At 46.6% G+C, this 19,144-nt stretch overlaps 1 protein-coding gene across 1 annotated transcript in view; it reads right to left on the bottom strand.

Annotated features, from left to right (window-relative positions):
- The window catches only part of LOC144806094 (uncharacterized), a 615,705-nt gene that overhangs the window by 350,316 nt on the left and 246,245 nt on the right, over positions 1-19,144 (bottom strand). The window lies entirely within an intron of this gene.

Genomic DNA, 19,144 nt, shown 5'->3' with positions numbered 1-19,144 from the left:
ATAAAAACTACAAAACCTTAAAAAGTGCATCATGTCCTGAGGAGACTCACCGTTGCAGCCACAGGGCATGAGGCACTGGCCTCAGTGAGAGCCACGAGGGTGTGCCAAGAGGTAATGGAAGAGGTTGAGCCGAAACAGGGTCAATAGATCATGGATGCTTTTAAGCCCTAGAAGATAAGGTTCGCTGGTTGGTCCGGTTTTTAACCGCATGCGTGCGGGCGGAATTCCGCTGGCACGCTGAGAATCTGTAAAGCCCTTTATTCATGACGAGCTGGGCTCGTCATGAGCGTGCGAGAAGGCTACCTCATGACGAGCCCAGCTCGAAGGGGTTAACACGATGTACATACGCACACTAGGCTTACACAGCTCATTTCCCTCTCTTTCACAGCAGCTCATTCTTAAAAAACACTCTTTGACCAGAGAAAGGTCCCTCTTACATATGCACTCAGGTTTAGCAAATAGTTTCTACCTACCCTGGAGAGACCAACTCTTATATACTGGAGCCATCGGATGCTTGAGACATGGTCAAGTGAAAGTCATTCCCGTAGGACATCTTTGCAAGTGTATTTTCTTAACCCCTTGGCTGCGGAGCATATTCCCCTGCTGTGCTGGTGGAGTGGAGGGGCGCGCACAGTGCCCCGGTGCTCATGACGAGCTCAGCTCGTCATAAGCCACGGTTCTTGTGTACGAGCTGAGCTTGTCACGGCCATGCCCGTTTCAATAGAACGCTCAGCACAGCAGGGGAATAATCCCCGCGTGTGAGCATTCTAACGGCCGTGACGAGCTCAGCTCTTCATAAGCACACGGGAACCGTGGCTCATGACGAGCTGAGCTTGCCATGAGCATGGGAGGGGTTAATAAGCCCAAATATTAAGCCACAAAGACAGGGGACGGAAAGCCAGTACATCTGAGAGGAAAGAAATCCCCAACTCTTCGTGCACGACATAAAATGGGTTGCTTTGTGGGACAGAAAGGGCACGTCGCAGGAAAGAGTTTTCAGCACTTTGCACTGCCCCTACCCCAATGTAACCGCTTATCTCACTCCCATAACTAACCTTTGAGATATATTTGACTTCATATATCTTCAAAAGAGCCCCTATTGGCTTCCCTTCCACTCTGCTGGCAAAGTTAAGAACAGCTGCAAAAGCTTTCGCTATATCCCCTTTCTTGCAAGTCAGCAAAGGGCACCAACTCAAGGAATCGTTACACAACTCCTAAATAGGAGAAAACATTGGTCTTGGGTATTGACGAAAGGTGAACTGCTTAGCTTTACGAGGTCCCACCTGCAAAAATGAACGCATTGGAATGATTAAACAAAAGATTCAAGTTCTTCATAAAAAGGGAAGAAGAATTAAGAAGAAGTTGTAGGCCCCTAGTTGTCCTCGCCCAAGGACTGCGTCGTCCGCGTAAAGGAGGACTGGCAGGCTACGCTTGCCTACCTGGGGACAATCAGCATTTGTGCTTTGCAACATCTACATGAAGTCATTACCGGTACTGTTCATTCAATTTCACCTCACGTGCTATAACTATGCCGATGACACACAAATACTCCAACTGGAACACCCCAAAGACATTGGAAAATCCCCAATTTTCAGTTGTCTCAGAGCTGTGGATCAGTGGATGACTTGGAGCCATCTCAAATTGAATGCTTCCAAAATGGAAATATGCAAATGTGGCGATTGGAAACTGTTGGACCTGGCCCTTTTGGCACGTTCACCCCAAAACGTTTTGCTTTTTCCTAGCCCATTTCTGTTACCTGGTGTTGGTGATTTTAGGCCTCTGCGCACTTTTTCACTGGGGTCCAGTGTAAAATTTGTGCGCTCGCTGTGTATGTGTGGTGAGTGACCTGCCCTCCCATAGGAATGCATGGGGAATATGTGTGACCATGGTAGTTCCTGATGTGTGGGGAGTGCAGGGTCGAGTTTCGTATGTGCGAACTCGTGAGATTGAATGCTGCGTAATGATGTATGCGGCATGAATGTGGCTAGTGTGGAAGTGCCACTTCTAGACATGGGTGTGCGTGTGTAGTGAGTGTGCGAACACGTGATTGGCTGAATCCGGGCTCCAGGAGTCTGGATGGGTCTGCCCAGTGGTGAGTGTTGAGATTAGCATGCTGATGTGAGGGGAGGGGTTCACCTGGGTCCTGAATAGGGCTGGGCTTTCCCCACACAATGCTGGCTCCGCCCCCTGTGGTGCGACTGATTACCCTAGCCTGACTAGTGAATGGGAGGGGTGGCTGAGTTCATCAAGGGGGCTCCCAAACCAGCTCCGCCTAGTTTTTCACCCACCCTGCACCTTTAGACAAAGGAATTCCCTGTATAAAAAGGGGCTGTGTCCCCATACAAAATGTTCTTGTTCTTAACTTGAATCCTGCCAGGGGCATGCTGCTGCTTGGGCCCAGAGGAAGGCTTGCCTCCCTGGGCCCTGCCCTGCCCCTGGATGTCTGGAAGACTTTCCCTGGATAGGAGCTGTTGGTGCTCCCTCTCTTTGTCCCTGGGCTGGTGTGTCTCTAGCGGTGGGGAGCGCTTTTAATTTCCTATAGCGCTTGGAAGCGCTTTATTTGGTCCTCTAGCGCTAGGAGCGCTTTATTTTCCGATAGTGCTTAGGAGCGCTGTGTGCCAGGAATTCACCGCCGGCCCCGGGGATTACCGAGGAGACGCTGTGGCCACCTCCCTGCTCGGGGCCGCACTGCCATTGGCGGCCCTCCGAGGCAGGAAGCCAGGCAAATTCAGGGAAGACGTGGGCGGGGCCTGAATGAGGCAACTTACGCTTCCCCCTGCCTGGGGGAAGCCTTCGCTACGTTGCCGGTCTCCCATGCGAAGGAGGGAGACTGGAGATGTGCCCGGAGATGCTGGCTGCCCCCGCCGCAACCAGAGGAAGAGTGTTGTGGCCTGTCGTGGGGCTCCCCTGTGCTGAGGGAGCCCCACGGTGCCCAGAGGAGCCTGGACCGATGTGCCGAGAACAGCCCTGCCGCTGCGATGAGAAGGAGCCCCCCCACCCCCGCAGGAAGCCCGGTGAGTGAGAGAGGGCTGGGGAGGGGCTCCAGGCGGCCGAGTGGTGATGCTTTGTTAAAGCCCCATAAGTTGGGGGCATTTAGAACGGCCCCGGAAGGCAGCGGGCCGGTCCCACGCTAGCACATTGAGAGGGGACATTCGGGGCGGCCCCGGATGGCAGTGGGCCACCCCCACGTTTTATCAGTGACGATCCGAGCTCGAGGCTCCAACGTTGGGACCCATTTTTGTTCAAGAGCCCCATTGGGGGTCCCCACGGCCAGTGGTGCCGATGCCTGGTTGATGAGGGGCATGATTGTTTAATGAGCCAGTGTGCTCCCCGTGGCATATGTTGGATGTCTAGAGCCTATGCGTGGCTCCAGTTCGGGGGCACTTTTAGTTGGCTAGAGAGCCTGTGTGGCTCTGACTGGCCTATATGTATTAAAAAGCCTAGGGCCCCCCCTCCCCATATGTATGTGCAGAGCCTAGAAGGCTCCCAGTTGGCGCAGTTTTGGTCCCTGAGGGCTAGTGAGAGCCCTGTCGCAGTTCTGCTTCACAGCTGCCCAACAAGTAGTGGGCAGCTGCACCGTTTAGGCGCAATGTGAGAGAGAGAGAGTCCTTGAGAGGGAGAGAGATGGCACAGTGGTGCCAGGCCTGCTACAGCTGCGCAGCACTTAGTGCCAGCTGCAACGTTTAGGCCCTGTTGTTGTTCCCAGCTGCCCAGCAATTAGTGGGCAGCTGCAAAGTTTAGGTTTGCGCCGATGGCGCACCCCTGACTGGTGCTGCATTGGCAGCGCGCCCTGACATTCTGGACACAGGGCTTTTTAAGTCCCCTTGTTGGATGGCCAGTTGGCCAGGGGGCTGGCATGTGGGTAGTGCGCAAGGCCCTAATGTGATTTCTGCGCAATGTGATTTTGCTATGTTTTTGATAGTAATTGCCTAAGGTGATGTTTTGCGCAATTGTGTTTTCTTACACCTCTGAATCTGTCGGTTATACATCATGTGTTTTTCCTGTGTTGCACCTCTGAATGTTTTAGGCATCATGTGTTTTCCTTCCCTACACCTCTGAATGTTGTGATGCATCATGTGTAATGTGTTCTTGCCTATACCCCTAAATGTATGGTGATACTTAGGTGGTTGTTCTTTCTAGTACAGATGTGCTAGTGAAGCCCAGGTTCCCTGCGTAATATTCTCCTAAGGTGGTTAGGGTTGCGTAGGTGGTACTTACCTGTTACCAGTAGTTACTGATTGTGTGCTAAAGTGATTATTATTCTATGATCTACAAAGTGCTATTTCTAACAGTATTTCTAGTTCTGACAGTGGCCCATGTGGCCCTGTCCTGTAAAGAATCCCTTGTGAATATTGCCCGTGCCAGTTGGCACAATGTACATGTGTGATTACTATCTGATGTGTTTTGACAATACAAAAGTTATTTTTATATAAACTTGTGTGTAGTTCCTTTTGTGGTGTGCCTAGGATGTTGTTGTTGTTGTGTGCGTCCGCAAATGCTTTACACATTGCCTCCGGGATAAGCCTGTCTGCTCGTGCCAATCTACCAAGGGGGGGAGCAGGGGTTATCTTGGCGTGTGACTCCCTTGCCCTGACTAGAATGGTGGTTTCTGCCTGGCTTTGGCGTAAGCCTTAGCTAACCAGAAATCCCAGTTCTAACAGAAACATTATGGCCCGCTTGCCGCCTGGCCTGATGAACTGGGATCACTGCCTAAAGTATCGAAGGAAGTTAGAAACCTCGGAATGACCATGGACTCCAAGCTATCAAATAATGCCCAAGTGGACAAACTAGCAAGATCAAGCTTTGTCACTATAACAACACTGCAACAAATGTTCCCTCATTTGGGATTTCCACACAAGGTCCAAGCTACGATCACCCTTGTTCTGTCCAAACTCGATTACTCCAATAGCCTCTACCACGGATCACATTTAACGACCATGAAAAGACTACAACGGATTCAGAACTCGGCTGCCAGACTACTCCTGCATATCAAACCGGGAGACCACATCTCACCTGCCTTGAAAACCCTGCATTGGTTACCGGTTGCCAGAAGATCCACGTTCAAGCTACTTTGCATCACCCACAAAGCACTACATGGAATGGGACCGCTCTTCATTAGGAATAAAATCACCAAACACATTCAACAAAGGAACCTCCGCTCTAAAGGGGCATCTTGCCTCAAAATCTTAAGATACCAGAAAAAAACATGGGTGGCACATCCTTCTCTGTTCAAGCAGCCAAACTATGGAACTCTTTACCCCCCAACATAACATCCACTGACAACCACCGTATCTTCAGAAAACTACTCAAGAAATGGCTCTTCCCCACAAAAGCACCATACACAAAAAGGCATTTACAGCATATGTCACTGTAAATAAGCATTTATTTCACCATAGATATGTACCTATCGTTGTATTGCTTTGTATGAACATGTACAATAATTATGTTGTTAATAAAGAAATGTAAAAATCATCTTTGGTCTACATGTACTTGCTTCCATTGTGCATCTATGTATCTTCCATGTTCTTGGATCTGTGTGATATTTACTTTTCTCCTGAAAAAGCATATCCAATGCACTACCCTATTTCTCATCCTGTACCTCTATCAATATCTTTAATCTACATATACTTACCTCCTTTATGCATCTATATACTTTCAATGTACTTATGGATCTATACATTTATCACGTTCTTCTAATTAAGTATTTCCAATGCACTACCCTATTTCTCAGCATATACCTCTCTCAATATATCTTCTAGCCCAACTATCTGTCTCATCTCGACTACTATTTCCAATGCGCTACCCTATCTCTCACCCTATACTGCTATCAATATATCCCCTACATCCACTCTCTCATTTATCCCAAACCCCATACCACTACTATGATCCCCAAAATAACCCTTTCTAGACTCTCTCCTACTCTACCCCTCCCTGCATCATCTGACATATTTTACTATACCGATTCCCAAAGCAAACCTTTCTAAACTCTTCCCTCTGACTCTTCCCCTCCAAAAACCCCCTCCTACTGCTATGACCTAAAAAAGAAATCCTTGACTATCCCACCACTATCCTTGTCAATCAAAATAACAGACTAACATGTTCACTTCTCAAATTCCATATTCCACTATACTAATTCACCACTAATCCTTTATGGGTTCCTGAGTAGCGTGCTACTTGCCAATGAAGCGTTTCAACACCCCATCAGGGTTAGAAACGTTATATAAATGCAAACCTTTTTTTCCTTTTCTACTCCTCCCCAACCCTTCTCAATCCAAATAACTGACTAACATAGCCACCACTCAAATTAATTTGCTGTTTCACCATACTAATTCAACACTAATCCTTATGGGTTCCGGAGTAGCATCCTACTCACCAAAAAAGCACTTCAAAACCCCATCAGGGGTAGCAAGCGCTATATAAATACCAACCTCTTTCCCTCTTCTATCCCGCTGCCTACCCTTCTCTATCCAAATAAATGACTGACATATCCACCACTCAAATTAATTTCATGTTTCACCATACTAATTCAATGCTAATCCTTATGGGTTCCAGAGTAGTGTGCTACTCGCCAAAAAAGCACTTTAAAACCGCATTAGGGGTAGCAAGCGCTATATAAATTAAAACCTCTTTCCCTCTTCTATCCCCCCACCTACCCTCCTCTATCCAAATAACTGAATAATGTATGCACCACTCAAATTACTTCATATTTCACTATACTAATTTTCAACACTAATCCTTTATGGGTTCCAGAATAGCGTGCTAGTCGCCAGAAAAGCGTTTCAACACCCATCAGGGGTAAAAGGCGCTAAATGAATGCAAACCTTTCTTCCCCTTCTATCCCTCCACTATCCTTCTCATGCCTAGAAACCCTAACCGAATAGCATCAGTGTCACATTAGCTCTTCGTCCTACAGCAAAGTAACCAATGATTAGACAACTCAGAACATGCGACTTAGGTTACTCTCAAGAATCAAGAACACTCTTTTTTTTGTTATTCTCATACCAGTCCACAACATGGGTAAAAAAGAGACACTGTAAAGTTTAAAATGTTTATTTTAACAACGTGCTCTAAGATGCAGTATTTTTGCGTGCATAATCAGGGATAAGATAAAAAATAATACAAGCATCATTGTTACAATTCCATAAAACACAAAAGGGGAAATCATATTATAATGATGGTGGAAACAGGTCCTATAGTGCCTTGTATGCCACACCCCCTAGTGAGGAACTATGTTTTATAAAATAGAGAAGGTCTCTTAGGCTTGTGAGGGGGACCCCATACCTCCAAGTGTTTCAAATCATGTATGCAGTGTTCACGTTTTTATTTTCACTCACCGACCTTGCCGTGATTGCATGCCCCAGTTCCCAGCAGCCTACCACTTCCTATCGGACTTTTTCAAGCAGACAAGGGACCTGCTGACCCTGAACCCAGTACCCCTACACTCAGACATACACACTGCTCAAACAACCGCACACTCACACATGAAAGCATAGCATGTACCCCAAACAAACCACTTCTGCACAGACATAGCACGCGCAAGCACACGGTACATCCTTTTTCTATTCTTGCACAGAACACAGGTTTAGACACTCAGAGATGACGTACAGCTCTTTCTCTATTAGACACACAAAGCACAAAGGCACTTTCGCTCAACCCCTCAAGTACGCTATAAGAGCATACTTACCTTCCCTCGCCCAGCACTCTGCATCGTATCTGCTCACATAAGATAGAGGACAAAAGCCCCCCTGCTCCTACTCCTCGCAAGGCACAGATGTAGGAAACAGTGCTTCTGCTCATCTTTGGCACACGCAGCAGAGGTAAAAATAAGCCCAGGATCACACGTTTGTATTTTCACTCACCGACCTTGCCATGATTGCATGCCCTATTTCCTAGCAGCCTACCACTTCCTTTTGGACTTTTTCAGGCAGACAAGGGACCTGATGTGCTTATCTCGAGGTTTTTTTCTATACTAGCCAGAATGGTAAAATACTTGTCGGGAAGCAACCCTACCTGATGGATAGATGGTATTTATCACACCCGTTCAAATCTGATACCCAGGAGCCAAGCAGCTTTGACCTGCTGAAATCTATACTGGAGGGGGTTGGGGCTAGGGGAGGGGTAGTGTGGTCTTTAAACCAACTGGTAATTACAGGGTTTATTGAAATCCGACCCACTGAGGTTCCGTAAAAATCGTTCCGACGTTTTGGGCACCGCCGAATATGGACGAATGGGGTATCAATGAACCGTAAATGACGAGTTATGTAAGTGTACGCGTTTTCGCCATACTACTCAGAAGAGTTCCTTACAATTACAGGTTTCTTCAAATGGACGCTCGGGTTCCATTTTAGATACGGCACCCATTTTGTTTCTTGCCCTCACGTAGTCAGCGAACAGGCAACTGTCCGCATCGTGACCCCTTTTGTTCCCAAGCTTCACGGAAGAAGCATATGCCTTTTCATGCGTCTTTTATGAGTAGGGGGAGGACACTGCTAAAGCAGTTGTCTCCGCTCGGAGGTGATCCTGCCGTGCCGGTCTATTGTTTCAGCCTCGCACGTGCTGGGATCAAGTCCTTTTAGGCTACGATTACGCATCCAATATTATCCTCACACTCCCTCTTCCCTGTTGTCTGACTTCCTCGCAGCTGTTCTTGTCTCTTTCTTTTGTTTATTTACAACTCAAGTGGAATGTACCTAATGGTGGGAAGATGTGCTTTTACAGTTGGAACTGGTGATGTTAATGTAATTATGTTCCGGTGCTCTGAATACATGAAAGCGATCCTTTGAACTTTACTGTGGGAAATGAGTTGTAACCTTTTGCTTACATATTGTGCAATGACAAAATCCTGTATAAAAGAGAGCGACTCACATATGCAAAGGGAGCAGACTCTCAGAACCTACACTCTGTTGTACTTCTTGTGACTTTTGCCTCCCTGCAGTAATAAACCCTGATCTTTGACGCACAAGGAAGTGTCCCGTGTCTCTGTCTTTAGTGCGCCAGAACAGGTATCCCACGAAGGTTCTAGGTGTTGTCCCCTGGCACCGCTGGGCCTTAAATAGCCCAGTCCTTCAGTTGGCGCCCAACGTGGGGCGACATCGGCGGTACCGGTCCAAAGCCTGACGATTGTGAGGAACTTCGTGTGAAATCTCCGAGGAAAAGGTGCACCCCGCTTCATCGATCCTGTTGTCGAAATAAGTGGTCCGAAGATTTTTCCCGCGAAGATTCCCGCCTCCTGACGGCTGCGACGGACCGATGCCCTGACTGTCGACCTGTTTTCGACGCCTGGCGTAGACCTTTCGTACAGCGAGACGATAGACGGGCCTTCCTGGTGACGCCATTGAAGCCCTCAGTTAAGTATTTGTGGGTCGCTCCCAGTCCTTAGTTGTTGTTACAGCTTGTTGAAGCTTTGTTGTTTGCATAATTCCAGTGCATTTGTGGTTCTTAGTTGTTGGTTCTTAGTTGTTATTTGACAATTGCAATTGCCAAAAACCGAGGGTTTTGTTTTTCACGAAGAATTAGTGCTTCGGTAACCCTTGAAGTTTGATACTAGGTTAGTGTACATGATGCCTAGCCATAGTGGTTTTCTCGGTTTCTTTAAATGTTGCAACAAGGATTCCCGGTTGGAGGACTCGTGTCCGATACCTCCAGTTGGAACTCCGATATATGAGCTCTATAGTCGACATGGTGTGGGCCCTATTATATATAATAAATATTGGGTCCGTTACACGAAAAAAGATGGTGTCCTTAGTTGACCACCGCACGGAAGTTTTGAACTTGTGATTTTAGATAATCTTGAAGCTAAATTGTTTAAAAAGAAAGCTAGGCCAGCTATGTTTGATTCCTTTCGGTTGTGGCGTAAAGAGGCCAAGCAGAAAGAAATCAAACAGTCTAAAAAGAATCGAAGAGACGGTATGGTCCCGATAATGCAAGTTGTACAACAATGTCAGCGAGATAAAGAAGAAAAAGAAATAGAAGTTTCTACTAGATTACATCATATGAGGATAGACAAATGTTATCCGGTTTTACCAACTAGTCAGGATAAGAAAGAAGAGGATTCAAAGGAGGATCCCTTGTTAGCATATTTGATGAAATCGCCGCCCCCTTATGCACAGGGTGCTACGGCCCCTGTAGTTCCTCCTGTAGTTCCGCCTGTTGTTCCTCCTGTTGTCCCTCCTGTTGTTCCGGCGGCTGCGGGTCAGCCAGTTGTTGGTCCTACGTTTGTCCCACCACCTGTCTCTATTCCTACTGCTCCTTTGCCTGTACCTTCTCAGCCTCTTGTCCCTGCCACCCCGACTATCTTGCCTGCTTCTGCTGTGTCTGCCTTCACTTCAAACGTTGTGGCTCCTATTCTCCTTTCTCCTTCTGTTCGTAATCGTATCCCTAACACTGTTGCTACCCTTTATTCACCGCTTTTTGGTCAGTTATTTCCATCCGATACTTCTGAAAATCCCCAAAGACGGAGTCAGATCCCTAGTGGAAGGGAGAAAGAGACGTTAGTGACATTGGCACATAGGTGGATAAGACATCCTGCCAACTACCCTCCACGCATGGTTTTCGAGACGTTTTCTCAGTTTAATGAGCCTACACAGAGATTCGTGTTCGAAGAAATGTGTAACTTTTTGAGGGAACAATGGTATAATGACAATTTAGATAACGTACCGCCCGATATGATTGAACTTCAGAGTCAATTTTCGAACGGTATGATTGTAGGTGGCGATGTACGACGTGCCTTAGAGCGATTGTTATCCTTTAGATCCACAGTGCCTTCTCGTGTGTCATTTAATGATGACGACTTAGAAACTTGGAAAGCGGCTCCTGGTCAGTATCCTATGAGAGAAGTTCCGCCAGTATACATGCCAGGTGATCCTAATGCTAATCCTGTGGTTCCTCCATATTTCCAGAGAGTTTGGATACACCTCCCATGGAAGCGATCAGAAGTATTGCAGGTCAAACAGTCCTTGCCTGATCCACGCAAGAATCCGGCGGGTTACTATAAGGAGTTGTCTCAATTGGTAGATGCTACTATTATGAACCTCGCCGACATCGACATGCTGTTCGGTAATGTTGTACCACAGCCGGTTTGGGCGAAAATTCGTCAGGAAAATCATGCGAATGAGTTAGGCGGGGATTGGGCTGCAATAATAGCGGCTGATGGCCGACAAGTTGGTGGGGCTAAGCCTGAGCAGGTAATTTCGGATCTGCCCCAGAGAATTATTACGTTCATGAAAACGCTTATGCCGGCGATGAGGGTAAACTGGGATAAATTAGCAGCTTGTAAGCAGAAGAAGGACGAGAGTGTCTCTGATTTCTTTACTAGATTCGAAGAGGCATTTGTCGATCATAGTGGTCAGGATATGGGCACTGAGGGAGGCCAACGGTTGTTTGTTGACAAATTCGTGTTGAATTTGTTGCCTGAACTATGCAACAAATTGAAAAATTCAGAAAGTGCATGGGCTGTTTCAACCACTGCACAGATATTAGCAACGGCTCAATATTATGAGAATAGGGAAAAAGAAGAAAGTGATCGTGTAGATAAGAAAACGAAGGAGCTCAAAACGAAGGTTTTGTTGCAGCAAGCGTATCCTCCGCGTTCAAATCACACTGATTTGCAACAGCAATATAGACCACAATCACAATCCTCCAGAATACAGTCACGTCCTGACTCCTCTGACTTTAGATCTATGATTGGGTATAACCAGTGTGCATATTGTAGAAGAGAGGGACATATAAAATATGATTGTCCCGCTTTGCGTGACCGCCTTAATGGTGTGTCGGCACGAGGGGGTCGTGGTGGTCCTCAACAAGCATCTCGAGGTAGAGGTCGCGGTGCCTTTCAAAATCAGACTGAGCGCCCTACTACGTCCTCGGACGCGAATAATTGTTTTGACCAGCGAAATGTAAGGTCCGATAAATCAGCGCAGTATTACGCGGACGACTATTACGTTGAACATGAGACTGTTGTAAACGACCGTTATTAGGACAGCCACCGACAGAGAGAGGGAGTAGTATCAGTTCCGGTTGATCAGAGTGGGCCTTACGTCGCAGTTGCTACATCTGGCGTAGTTGAGCCTTTTCTGCTGGACACTGGTGCGACGAAAAGTTCCATCATGCATTCAAAACTCCCTGGCGCACCTTTGTCCGGCTTAACAAATGTTTCCGTTGGATTCTCTGGCGCCCCTGTTAGCAATCCTGTATCTAGCCCTTTGCCCCTTGCAATTGGCCCTCGTGAACTGGAGGCTCCATTGATTCTATCTACTGGTTGTGGTGAGAATCTTTTGGGTCTGGATTTGCTGAAACGGTTATACGCGACTTTGTATTGCTCTCCTGAAGGAGTGGAGCTTACATTAGGTTGGAGAGTAATCTCTCCTATGTACTTGTCGATCGATAAATTCCCACCGGAATTGAGGTCCCTTCCTGCGTCTCTATGGGCCACAGGTCCCAATGACGTGGGTCTCTTGGACATCCCACCTTATATGATCAAGCTGAAACCAAATGTGCGATTGCCACGTATACCACAGTATCGTATCTCCATTGAGGGAGAACGGGCGCTATTAACGATTGTACACGATCTGATCGAAAAGGATGTCGTTGAAGAAACTCGGGGAAATGTGTGTAATAGTCCTGTGTTACCCATTTTAAAACTAACTGATCCATCTAAACCTCCTGTGTACCGTTTCATAATCGATTTGAGAGAAGTAAATAAAATCGTGATTCCACAATACCCCGTGGTCCCTGATATCACGACTTTGTTGACCCTGATTCCAGTGTCTGCATCCTGGTTCACGGTGATCGACCTAAAGAATGCTTTCTTTAGTATCCCGATTGCTGAGGAAAGCAGAGATCTATTCGGATTCTCATTAGGTGGTCGCAGTTTTAGACTGAAACGCGCACCACAGGGCTATTGCGAGAGTCCGTCGATCTACAGTCAAGCCCTTAAAAGTCAACTTGATTCATTTATATTACCGGCAGGCGCAGCCTTGATTCAGTACGTTGACGACCTGTTGGTCGCCGCTGATACCGAAGATATTTGTAGAACTGCTACAGTATCATTGTTGCGGCATTTATGTGACTTACATCACAAGGTGTCACCTTCCAAGCTGCAATATTGTTGCCAAGAAGTAACCTACTTAGGTCACTTATTGTCAAAAGAAGGGAGAAGGTTGACCCCAGAGAGAAATGCAGCGATTACCCGAATGACTGTGCCAAAAACTCAGAGAGATGTACGTGCCTTTCTAGGTATCACGTCATACTGCAGACAATGGATCCCAAATTTTTCACTATTGGCAAAACCATTGTTAGCTCTCACGTGCAAGGATGTTCCGACTCCTTTGCCATGGACTGAAGAGTGTCAAAAAGGTTTTTCTGAATTACGTGCTGCATTGTGTTCGGCTCCTGTGTTAGGTACTCCTGATTACAGTAAGCCGTTTACACTGTACGTTCACGAGAGGGATGGTTGTGCGTTGAGTGTTCTGGCGCAACAATTTGGTGACAAACAGCGCCCATGCGCATATTTTTCTTCGACCTTAGACCCAGTAGCTAGAGCTTTGCCGAGTTGTTTAAGAGCAACAGCGGCAGCTGCGGCGTCCATTCGACAGTCCGCAGGTCTGGTCATGGATAATATGCTTACGGTGATGATTCCGCATGCAGTTGACACTCTCTTGAACCGAACGAAAACTCAACATTTGACGAGCGCAAGGTTGTCTGGGTATGAGCTGACGTTACTGGCTAGTCACATACGGATAAAACTGTGTAATGTGTTGAACCCAGCAACATTATTGCCGATCAATACGGATTTGAGTGATGTAGCACCACATGACTGTTATCTGAGAACCGAAGAGGAAACGAAAGGTCGTATTGACCTAAAAGATACTCCGTTGGTAGATCCCGATGGTACTTTGTATGTTGATGGTTCCTGTTTTAAGTTACCGAATGGTGATGTGACGACTGGGTATGCTGTAGTGACGTTGAGAACGGTTGTGGAATCTACGAGATTAAATCAGAACTCGGCTCAGGCAGCTGAGTTGGTCGCCTTGACGAGAGCGTGTGTGTTGTCCAGAGGAAAGCGGGTGAATGTGTTCACAGACAGCCAGTATGCTTTTAGTGTGGCACATAGTTTTGGGCGATTGTGGAAAGAAAGAGGATTCTTAACGTCGCATGGCACAAAGATTCAGCATGGACAGCTTGTGAATGACCTTTTAGATGCACTCACATTGCCTAAACAGGTGGCCATAATTAAATGTAGTGCGCATCGAAAAGTGACAGATGATGTTGGTCGTGGTAATGCGTTTGCAGATGAGACTGCTAAGGAGACAGCGAAAGATCTGACAAACCGAATGTATGTTACAAGGTCAGTGAGATGGCCTGCGGAAACTAGTATGTGTGAGGACACAGTGGAGAGTGTGAAGGAAATACAGAATGAGGCCACTGAAATGGAAAAGACTAAGTGGAAAGAAAGCACGGGAATATTAGATGAGGATGGATGTTGGGTTGATTTGTCAGAGAAACAGAGATGGATGTTACCGGATGCATATGTGCTTGCTGTTGTTACAATGGCCCATGGCACAGCACATATTAACTCGAAGGGCATATGCAAGTTGTTGTCTCCTGTATGGAAGAATGATGGGATTACTAAGTGTGCAGAGAGAGTGGTTAAGAATTGCATGGTATGTTTGATGCATAATCCCGGTAAGGGCACCCACACTCCACCTGGTCATTTTTCCCCTCCTACATGTCCTTTCGAAGTTATCCAATTAGACTTCATCCACATGGAGAGATGCAATAATTTAAAGTATGTGCTGGTTGTGGTTTGTGCGTTCTTCAGATGTATTGAGGCTTACCCTCTTAAGGATAATACTGCCCTATCCACAGCTAAAATTCTGCTCAAAGAGTATTTCCCCAGGTACGGCATGCCTCGGATTGTATGGTCGGACAACGGAAGTGAGTTTGTGGGAAGCGTGATGAAGAGTGTGTGTCGTGGTTTAGGAATATCCCAGAAATTTCATAGTGCTAATCATCCTCAGTCAGCGGGTTTGGTGGAAGGATACAATGGCACCCTGAAACTAAAACTTGCTAAAATTCAGGCAACAACTGGTTTATCATGGCCTGACGCTTTGCCTCTAGCTCTCTTATCGACCAGGGCTACTGTACACTCTCGAGTAGGGCTTAGCCCATATGAGATTGTGTTTGGCCGTCCTGCGAACATTTGGGGGGTTCTGAGGCCTAGAGAATTGAACAGACTTGGATATCCAATGTTAATTGATTATCTATATGATCTGACTGCTAAATTGAGTTTGATTCATCAACAGGTCTTTGAGGCTCTGCCGTCACAAACAGAGGGTCCTGGTCATCGGCTCCAACCAGGGGACTGGGTCCTCACTAGAAATTTCGGACGAAAACGCCATCTTCAGCCGAGATTTGTGGGACCCTTCCAGGTGCTACTAGCAACGAGGACGGCGGTTCGACTGGAGGGACGGAAACACTGGGTGCATGCCACCCACACCAAGAAGGTTCCGCTTCCTCTGCCGGCAGACACATGGATACGTAAAGGTTTTTCCTCGTCTGAAATTGATGTTCCCCAGCGCTTTGTCCCATTTAGCGAAGCTCAGACCATAGGGAACACTTCAGTTTTATCTGACACACCTGTTGATTCCTCTCTAACAATTTCCCTTCCTTCAACATTGGGGAATACAAGTACTGAACAATTGCCTGGGCAATCGAACACTCTTTCGCCATTCAATCCACTGTTTGAAGATCAGACTCGACCCGGAAGAAACCGATACTTTCTTCGTACACGCAATAAAGATGAATAAATTGTTATCATTCTGATTTCAAATATCCCCTCACATTCTGCCTTGACCATTGTGGACATTTTATTATGTATGTATTTCTTTTCCAGAACAGCCAGGAGACATATATGAAATTGATTATTTAACTGATTAAAACCTGCCATCTGGGTTGGCCGTAGGGCCGCACGGGCACGTCCTTCTGTTTAGCAGTTATTGACATTAGGTCAATTTCTTTTGTCGATTTCCGGGAACCCCTGGGAATTGATAATCGCTACCCAGAACGAAGTGCGTCAAGAACGTTGCGGACGGTTGTTAGAGGATGGAGTTCTCCAAGCTGACGAAGATAGAGGAAAAGACGGTGTAAAGATCTAAATTGTACAGCACATTTCGAACAAAGTGTTTTTTATTACAGGTTTTCACGTTGTTCCTAACTGTTTCTATGCTGCTGGTGGGTGGAGTATATTTTGGTTTTCTATCATTGCTGCCTTCTGCCTTACCCACCTCTCCTTCTCATGATCTAAATTTCGTCTCTACTGTTTCTCCACATTCTTTTCACCTACTGCCTCAACATGAACAAGTCAGACGTGCGGAATTTAGAAACAATTCCTTTGTGCAACTTTTGCATCAGCATCAGTTGGTGGTAAATACTACAAACTGTTGGGTGTGTGGGCTAATGCCACATACAATGGACAGGGGTATCCCATACTTGGTCCTTCCGTACAGCCCCCAAGGGTCAGTTCGGGCATTCCAAACCATGTTCCGTAGTGCACTAGATTCCTACCCCCATCGAGAGCCACGCTCAGCAAACTTTGGTCCTGGCCCGTATCACAAGTCTCTAATGATAGCTATTGCTGATCTAAATAGAGATATCTTCGATACGTCACTTATCCCAGAAGAGGAGGTGCAAACCTATAAGTACCTTAGTGAGGCTGAGTATAGTATATCAGTGGGTGATAGGCAGCTTAAAAGCTCATCTCCAATCTGGATTGTACCTCAACTAGGCCACTTTTGTCTGCAAGGTCATGGCCGAAATCCAAGAGCCCAGCTTGGGAAGAGTGCTTGTGTGGATACTTACGTTCTACCGATGCTCTCTTCCCCTGTCTTTCTGACTGCCAAGGGTACCTATTTTGTATGTTATGACCGAGCATATACGTGGTTACCACATGACTTCTCAGGTACCTGCTATATTGCAAATCTCTTGCCCCCGACTTTCACTGTTGCTGCCGACTATCACAAAACCAGAGTTGTGAGAGGTGTCATTAGTAAAGAGGATACTTCCGGTCAAGAAGCAGGAGACTTCTTCAAGGGTTTTCTACCGTTTTGGGGCCCCATAGTCAATAGCAGAAATCTGAGACAGTTAACTCGTGTAGTAGAGTCAACTGCTAACATAACTGCAAGTGCCCTTGGTAACCTGACAGCAGAGCTTCAAGCGGATAGGCTTATGACGTTACAGAACCGTATGGTTCTAGACGTTGTACTAGCAGATAGAGGTGGTGTGTGTAAGGTCATCCATTCGAGCTGCTGCATTTTTATACCTGATAACGCTCCAACTGTCTATCAAGCCATCTCAAAGTTGCATAAAATCTCGGAGTCCATACACGAGGACGAAGGAGATTGGACGCTTCTAGGATGGTTTTGGGGTCTAATGTCGACTTGGGGTTGGAAGATTCTGATGATTATAGGGGTTGTCGTGACATTTGTGTTCACGTGTTGTCTTTGTGTACAGTGTGGTCCTGCCTTATGTGGCCTTTGTGCTACAACGTGTATAAGAAGGCCACCTGTTTCCAAGGAGACATTGATGGATAGAGTTATGTTCCAACAACATCTGAATGATCTGATGAATATCGAGATCGACTCCGACTTCGACTAGTTCTTGCCTACATGAGGGCAAAAGGAGCGTCTGAGGTTCCGTAAAAATCGTTACGACGTTTTGGGCACCGCCGAATATGGACGAATGGGGTATCAATGAACCGTAAATGACGAGTTGTGTAAGTGTACGCGTTTTCGCCATACTACTCAGAAGAGTTCCTTACAATTACAGGTTTCTTCAAATGGACGCTCGGGTTCCATTTTAGATACGGCACCCATTTTGTTTCTTGCCCTCACGTAGTCAGCGAACAGGCAACTGTCCGCATCGTGACCCCTTTTGTTCCCAAGCTTCACGGAAGAAGCATATGCCTTTTCATGCGTCTTTTATGAGTAGGGGGAGGACACTGCTAAAGCAGTTGTCTCCGCTCGGAGGTGATCCTGCCGTGCCGGTCTATTGTTTCAGCCTCGCACGTGCTGGGATCAAGTCCTTTTAGGCTACGATTACGCATCCAATATTATCCTCACACTCCCTCTTCCCTGTTGTCTGACTTCCTCGCAGCTGTTCTTGTCTCTTTCTTTTGTTTATTTACAACTCAAGTGGAATGTACCTAATGGTGGGAAGATGTGCTTTTACAGTTGGAACTGGTGATGTTAATGTAATTATGTTCCGGTGCTCTGAATACATGAAAGCGATCCTTTGAACTTTACTGTGGGAAATGAGTTGTAACCTTTTGCTTACATATTGTGCAATGACAAAATCCTGTATAAAAGAGAGCGACTCACATATGCAAAGGGAGCAGACTCTCAGAACCTACACTCTGTTGTACTTCTTGTGACTTTTGCCTCCCTGCAGTAATAAACCCTGATCTTTGACGCACAAGGAAGTGTCCCGTGTCTCTGTCTTTAGTGCGCCAGAACAGGTATCCCACGAAGGTTCTAGGTGTTGTCCCCTGGCACCGCTGGGCCTTAAATAGCCCAGTCCTTCACCACATGTAAATGCAATCCCTGTGCGGCCTAAACAGAGTTTTAAAATTTTGAAGATTTGGCTTACCAAGCGCCTGGGGAGCGGAGGCGGCTCCGTGGTCTCTGCGTCAGAAAGAGAACAAGACCGCCCGCTCAGCGTCTCTTTCCTCTGTGTACGTCGCTGTACTGTACTGTGTCACTTAATGCAAGCCTTCGCCCTAATATGCCAATGACGTCACGTCATCGTAGCGCGACACACCCACACATGGGAGGTGACACAGTACTGTGTTGCGACACACACTTTGGAAAGCTCTGCCCTAACAAATCGTCAAAAAAAAGAATAAAGAAGCAGAATTAAGGTTACATCATCCCTCCTAAGCGGTCCTATTAGATTTCTATACCTTACAAAACATTCTCACCTCAGAACCCATCCTTCGCAGTCACAATTTTACAAAACCTTTTATTCCCAAAACAGAAGCTTTGGGAGTTGGCTTAGGTACGACACTGTCCCAAAAAGATGAAAGAGGAGAGGAAAAACCCGTCCTATATATGGCTGCAAGCTATTTCCCAAAGGAAATAACGATGCTACA

This window comes from Lissotriton helveticus, assembly GCF_964261635.1.
Source record: "Lissotriton helveticus chromosome 1_1 unlocalized genomic scaffold, aLisHel1.1 SUPER_1_unloc_45, whole genome shotgun sequence".
Classification (NCBI taxonomy): Eukaryota; Metazoa; Chordata; class Amphibia; order Caudata; family Salamandridae; genus Lissotriton; species Lissotriton helveticus.
The sequence above is the reverse complement of the archived record's forward strand: the minus strand, read 5'-3'. Positions and strand labels throughout refer to the sequence as shown.